At 32.8% G+C, this 7,544-nt stretch overlaps 1 pseudogene; it reads left to right on the forward strand.

The window, feature by feature from the left end:
* The first annotated feature begins 1,029 nt into the window (after window positions 1–1,029).
* LOC131041607 (aluminum-activated malate transporter 10-like) lies at window positions 1,030–3,926 on the forward strand (annotated as a pseudogene).
* The last annotated feature ends 3,618 nt before the right edge of the window (window positions 3,927–7,544 follow it).

Here is a 7,544-nt window from a genome sequence, read left to right on the forward strand (position 1 = left end):
GTGGTCTTATGGCAATCAAAAGAGCAGCCTATAATGACAATTTCTATCACTGGGTATAGCTTTCAAATGTGTTGGTATGCTTCTATCCACCGTCAGTTGACAGCACCATGAACGTATTTAAATTTCACACGGTGGGTGACGACACTAGAACTTTATCAAAACTTAAGCATTCTCATTGTCTCCTCCATCTAGTACTAATTATATGATTCTTTCCTGTTCCTTTTTATTCATCCCAACAAATCCTAAAATGCCCTACACATCAGCCAAATAATAATTAATTTAAAAAAACAAGAGACAGTCAAAAGTAGTACGCTAGACATATCTTTCATGACACAAGCACAGTCAAAAGGTCAATGCATATTTCATGACCTTGGCACTACAAAACACTAGGCAATTTTTTTAACAAAAGAATTCTTTTGAGTGGGAGTTAAGTTGTATTTAATTCTCAATTGAGCTTCAGTGCAATTTTGTATACAGCCGGCATTCTTGTCTTATTTTTGACCATGCTGTTCTGCAATATTTGAACTTCTCATTTTTAAAATCCAACTTTACTGAACATCATATTTGAAGTGACAGAAATATTCGAGTTATTTGGCATGCTGCACATGTTTTAAATCTTGGCAACTTCATACTAGAGAATCGACAATTAACAATAGAAGTAAATGCTCTTTCAGCACAAAATTTTGGAAAGCAAATCTTCTTGAATGATAAGTTCGGTGAATTATTATGGATGATGAGCTGGTGATATAAGTGCACTCCCCAAAAAAATTCCAAATAGGCGGTCATAATGAACTTTTCATGCTTTTAACTTTACATAATTTTCAAAATCCGTCCAATTTCGTACATTTTCCATTGTGTTGAGATTCTATAAATCACTCCATTAATTGTGAGAAATTCTAAGAAGCTTATTCAAGCTCCCAAGGATTGAATTGGGGTGAAGTTGATAATTAAGAATAACTTCTTCCCTATCTTAGTGCTACTCTTTAATTGAATACAAGGCTATATTATCAGGATATAAAGTTTTTGGGCATGGAAAGCAAGATTTTGCCCTCGCAATCCCTGGAATGGAAGATAAATGTTGTGAATGATACAGATTTGAAGTCACCCAATTTGTGGATATCTTTGGTTAGAGGAGTTTCAGAAATTTTTCAAAGGAGAAAAAATGATGTTTTATGTCTGTGGAGGAGAATTTGGCAAATTGGTTCAGATGATCCTAGAAGACTTGTCCATTCTGTCAAAGTTGGCCTTGCACTTTCTCTGGTATCTCTTTTTTACATTGTGAAAACTCTCTTTAATGGTGTGGGTGAGAATGCCATTTGGGCTGTTCTAACTGTGGTGGTGGTTTTCGAATTCACCGTGGGTATGCTCACCTCAACTCTATGAAACCAGTCCCTTCTTAATAATCAATTTTTCATATATTTTTTTGGTTCTTTTTATGCTTGATCTAAAAGTTTTATTGCAAAGATATTGTACGTTCTCATAAGTTTGGCTTGTGGGTATTTCGTAGGTGCAACTTTGAGCAAAGGGCTAAATAGATGTTTTGCCACCATGGTGGCGGGATCTTTGGGACTCGCAGTTGGATACCTAGCAAAATGTACAGGACAAAATGGAGGATGAATCGTACTTGTATTGGGTGTTTTTATTTCAGGTAAAAGTTTGTTCAACTTTTTTTTACGAAGAATCAAAGATTGAGGAGTATTCATTTCATCTAATGCTTAGGATAGATGTTGGAACCTTGCATTCAATAAGACTTGATTTCTAAAAGACTGTTTTTTCATCCACGAAATTGTCTTAGCTTTCCACGAACACAAGTCTTAGATTGAAACTTTGCAACTTAGAATCAAGAAATAAAGAGTCATATTAGCATGATGCAGGTACACTTTCCACATTTTCACGATTCATTCCTCATATCAAAAAAAGATATGATTATGGGGTTGTGATCTTCATTCTCACCTTCAGTCTGATTGCCATTTCTAGTTATCGAGTTGAAAATCTCATCCACATGGCATATGAAAGGTCGTTAACTGTAATGATCGGATGTGCACTGTGTTTCTTGATAAGTGTACTTGTTTTCCCAATCTGGGCGGGAGATGATCTGCAAAATTCTATCATTAGTAATCTCGAAGCGCTTGCTGGATCCATCGAAGGTAAATATCATATTAAAATGACTGCATCGTTGTGAATCAGCTATCTGTTTGAAATCTTACAACCAAAAAAAACATGTACTTATGGCTGCAGGATGTGTGGGAGAATTTTTCAAGGCTACTGAATTGGAAGATGATGAGAAGGAATCCGATCGAGGCTGCAATGGTTACAAATGTGTGCTGAATTCAAAAACAACCCAAGAATCTTGGGTAATTATTGAGCTTACCAATAATAAAAAAAATTTAGCAAAATTATTGATTTTAGTTCAGTTTAATTGGTTAAAAGTATTGAGTTTTTAATACACAGATATTTTAGATTGTGACTTTCAAAATTCTATAATTGATTTCTATTGTTGAGGTGGTTTATAAATAAGTGAGTTTCTAAGTTACCGATCTTGAATTTTTATAGACAATGTCTATTATGATTGTTTGAAAAGAGTTGATATTAATCTCATGATTATATTCACAAGAGCTGTTGAGGTGGTTTATGAATAAGTGTATTTCTAAGTTGCGACTCTTGATTTTTCATAGATGGTGTCTACTACAATTACTTGAAAACAACTGATATTAATCTCTTGATTATACTTTCAGGAGCTTATATTGATCTCACATTAATACTAGTGTAGAATATTTGTACATGATTATACTCCAAGAACTTATAAGAACGGCTTAAATCACACACACTAAGCTTGCACTTCTAGACTTAAAAGTGTTAAAACACTCAGAGTTGACTGACATTTTCTAGGCTTAATATGTTGCTTAATGTGTGTGGTCATACTAAGAATACACTTCTAGACTTAAAAGTGTTAAACATTCAAAATTGACTAACATTCTCTAGAATTAATATGTTGCTTAATGTGTGTGGGTTAAGACTGATCTCATATTGATGTTAGTGTAGAATATTTGTAGATTGATTAGCAATATAAAAAAATCCTTCTGCCTTGCAGGCGAATTTTGCGAGATGGGAACCATGCCGTGGAGAATTCTTCATGGGCTATCCTTGGAAAGAGTTCGTGAAAGTTGGAGCTAAGATGCGCTACTGTGCTTATACTGTGGAGGCTTTGAATGGATTGATCAACTCTGAGATTCAGGTACAAGCTTGAGCATGTCTTCTCACTTATAATATTCTTACTCTTAAAATACGCTACAAATTCTCACTATATTGTTCCTTCCCAGGCTCAATCTTCTTTGAAGGAAATTTTGCAAAGCCCATGCACGGATATATGCAGAGGGTGTGGCAACATACTACGAGAACTTGCTAAAAGCATCAGAACCAAAACAAAATCCACAGCTTGTGCTTCCATGATGTACCCATTGGCAGTCATGGTGGTCGATCTCCAAAATTCAGTGAGCTCACTGCCTCAGTTTTTCATGCAAAACCAACCAGTCCAATTTGTAGAGAAGGAAAACTTGGAAAAGTCGAGTAACTCAGAGGAAATGTCGGTAAAAGAGGAGATTGTGGATGCTCACAAACTTCATCAAAATAGTGGAAGTGATCCAGATTGTATTGGCTTTCAGGCGGCTCTTCCTGTGGCTACCTTTGCTTTTCTTGTCATAGAGATTGCAGCAAGACTAGAGAGCATCATTTTGGCCGTGGAAAATTTGGCTGAAAAGGCCAAGTTTACGAAGATGGAAATCAATGAATCTTCACAAACATTTGCCCTAACTTTGGCAAAACAAGGAGTAGACGTTGATGCTGCTACAAGCTCTGTTTTAGTTGCAGAACCAAAGGTGGAAATTGACATAAATGGAGGTCGGGATCAGAAAACGGGAACGGTTTAAATCATACACACTAATCAGAAAACGGGAACGGTTTAAATCATACACACTAAGCTTACATTTCTAGGTTTAAAACTGTTAAACACTCAAAGTTGACTGACATTTTGTAGGCTTAATATGATACTTAAGGTGTGTAGTCACACTAAGAATACACTTTTGGGTGAACTCACAATGCTGGTTCCCATTTTTTCATACATCCTATTTTTTGCTAAATAATACATTTTTAGAAATAATGATTTAAGCTTTAAGACGTCGCATTTGAAGTAATTAATTGAAGAGAGTTAGATCAAAGGCTCTTAGATCAAAATTTCTTGGATAGAACCTCTCTACTTCTAAATCATACTTGCAATAGTCTCCTTTGCATCTATCAAATGCTGATAAAAAACCAATTTTACATTAGCTTTTGGAAGGTCAAATGAATTCATTTAGAATTTTTTCTTTTAAAGTATTTAGCCCTTATTATAAGCTTTCCAAATAGTATAATTTTTAATATATTTAATTTCATTAATATATTTTTATTTTATTTCTTATGAATGTAGGGTTTTCACCAAACATGAACTTCTTTGTTCAATGCTTATGGAAAAATAGTAAATGTCACCCAAAAAATTCTGAAAAATATTTATGCACCAGGTATTGAAGTCCTCTTTCCAACAAAAAATAAATAAATAAATTTTTCGTTACATATACAACATGTTATGTAATATCAAATGGACATATGTCAAAATTACAGTTAACTCGACTCAAATCTTAATAAAATATGAAACATTGAAGATAATATTACAAAACCAATTGAAAACACTAGATATGGATGTTACAAAACCAAATTTGAAAGAATCACATTCATATCTATTATAGAAAAATAATTATGCTATACAAAGTGAGTATCACTCTTTAAAAATGTTGTTTCTGAAAAAAACTAGTTTTCGAGGGAGATAGAAAAATGGAAGCAAATTGATTCCAAAAATTATCAATTTTTTTTTTTTAAAGAATTTACATACAAAATGACACAAATCACTAGTTCACATCAACTACAAATTCCTTACGCTTTAGAAGTAATAGGTGTTTGAATCTAAAGTTTTTTTTTTTGTCTGAAAATGAATATTATAGTGTCAAAGTTGGCAAAAAAGTGTAACCCACTATTGTGGGTTCACCCTTCTAGACTTAAAAGTGTTAAACACTCAAATTTGACAAATATTCTCTAGGTTTAATATGTTGCTTAGTGTGGGGGGTTTAAAACTGGCCCAAATAACATTCATTAGCTAGAGAATATTGTAGTACTTGTAGCTAGGTAGTAGAGAGTTCCTCCATTATCACTTCTACCACAAGAATGATATTATTCTCCATGAATATATATATTCAATCACATCTTAACATATTTGTCATATACGACAATGTTTCATGCAAGAGACTGATGCTATTTATTTATTTAAAGATCTTTACAATCATTTTTCATGTAAGAGAAGAGACTGATGTTATCTATTTAAAGATCTTCGAATCTATATATTTGAATTCAATGAAATCTATTTAGACTCTAATTTTAATAGTTAGTATGAGAGCCACAACAACTAATTTGTCACATTGGAGAAATGAATGAAATGTGAAACATAATTTCAATAGTATTCGATGTGCCATACTATTTGATTCAAGAAAGAGCTATGTGAATTATTCTTTTCTTATTTATTTTGTTGAGAATTGAATTTTAACCACATGGTTGATAGTAAAATATGCATTATTTTTAAGACCATTGCAATTGTTGAAATTATTACAATTCATTCATAGAGATTGAATAGCATTCCCACAATCGTACAGTACAATTCTTGGTGATTGAAAGAAGAATTTAAAAGATTTGTTTGTAGAAGTATTGCTTTGTGCTTTGATTGACATTGAATTGGAACTTGGATTCTTAACAAGATTTGGTTTGAGAGTCAGTATTCTATCATTTATGGTTATTTGTCACATCTACATTGAATTGGTGTCCCAAGAAAAATATACATTTAGATTTATTTTGATAGTTTGGAGTGAATTCCAATGTGATTAGCAAGAAAATGCATCATCTCCTAATGTATGCATAGCATAAGATGCCAATTATTTCAACAAAAAATGGGGTGGATGAAATTATGTGTACAAAATATATTTATGTCTCTTTCGAAAGGGAATTCTCTAAGAGTGAGATGCAAATTTATTAAGGTGGCATTAAATTTCCAAACATATAAGGTTCAAATTTGCTCTATACAACTTGAAGTGCATGTATATCATCATACATAAGTTGCTTGAAAGGAAATTTAAGTTGTTATAAAGATTATTTGGGTGATTTTATCCCAAACAAGAGGAGCAATAACTCTTTCTAGGCAATTTTTATTAGAGAAGTGCTAATATAGTTGCTGCCCCTTTTTAATATCTATTCTATTAATTTTACGATACGTTTAAGATGTAGAGGGTGAATTCACAAATTGGTTCCCACTTTTTCCAACGAAGGAATTTGGCAAAAGTGGGAACTTCGATTTTCTAGGTGTTCGAGCGAAATAGTGGTATTCGCTCGAACTACCCCTGGGAGTTCGAGTGAACCACGTTGCGAATCTGGGTTCGCTCGAACCGCGGGTGACTTTGTACGGGCCAAAATCAAGCCTATTGGTTCGAGCGAATGGGGGTTCGCTCGAACCATAATAGATTCGAGCGAACCCCATTCGCTCGAAGTACTATTCATTCGAACCCTCTAATTTGAGGTTTCTCCCAAAAAATTTCAGAATTCTGAAGAATTAATGACTTTGGAGCTCTGGTTCAAAGCACGAATGAAATAATCTTGATAACCCAAAAATATTAGATTGTAGTACTCGGAGCAAGCTTTCCAACGAGTATAATTTTGTTATATTTTGAATTTATTATGTTCTTGTTTTTTTAATTTATGGAAAATTGGTTTTTCATCGAACATGAACTTCTTTGTTCAATGCATTGGGAAAAATAAGAAACTAATTCAAAAAAATTCTAAAAAATATCTATGCCCCTGGTACTGATGTCTTCTTTCTAACAAATAAAATAAAATTGAATTTCAATTTATATAGAACAAGTTATGTGTTCAAACGTGAACCTATGTCTAAATTATGACTAGTCAGACTTCAAAACTTTATAAAATGAAAAATATTGAACATATCACTATAAAACCAAATGAAAGCCTTGGATATTGATGTTACAAACCAAAATTTGAAAGAATTGAGTTTTTATCATTTATAGAAAAAAAGTTATACGTTTCGGGAGGCACCTCACTCTTAAAAAATGTAGTTTGTTGTAAAAAACTACTTTTCGAGGGAGATGGAAATTTTTTTTTAAAATCCTTCAAAAAAATTTGAAAAAAATGTATATAGAATCTACAAACAAAATGCCAGAAATCACTAATTTACATCATCTTCAAATTTTTAATAGTTTAAAAGTTATAGTTCTTGGAAGTTGAAGATTATTTTAAAAATGTACATCTCAGTGTCAAAAGTGGTAAAAAAGTGGGAACCATTATTGTGAGTTCACCCTAGATTTATTTTAAGATTTTGGAGTGAACTATGTTAGATGGTTCAAATAATTGGAAGACAACTGAGAGGGGGGGTGAATCAGTTGTCACCAAATTACCAGAAC

Source organism: Cryptomeria japonica, chromosome 8 (genome assembly GCF_030272615.1).
Source record: "Cryptomeria japonica chromosome 8, Sugi_1.0, whole genome shotgun sequence".
NCBI classification, from domain to species: domain Eukaryota; kingdom Viridiplantae; phylum Streptophyta; class Pinopsida; order Cupressales; family Cupressaceae; genus Cryptomeria; species Cryptomeria japonica.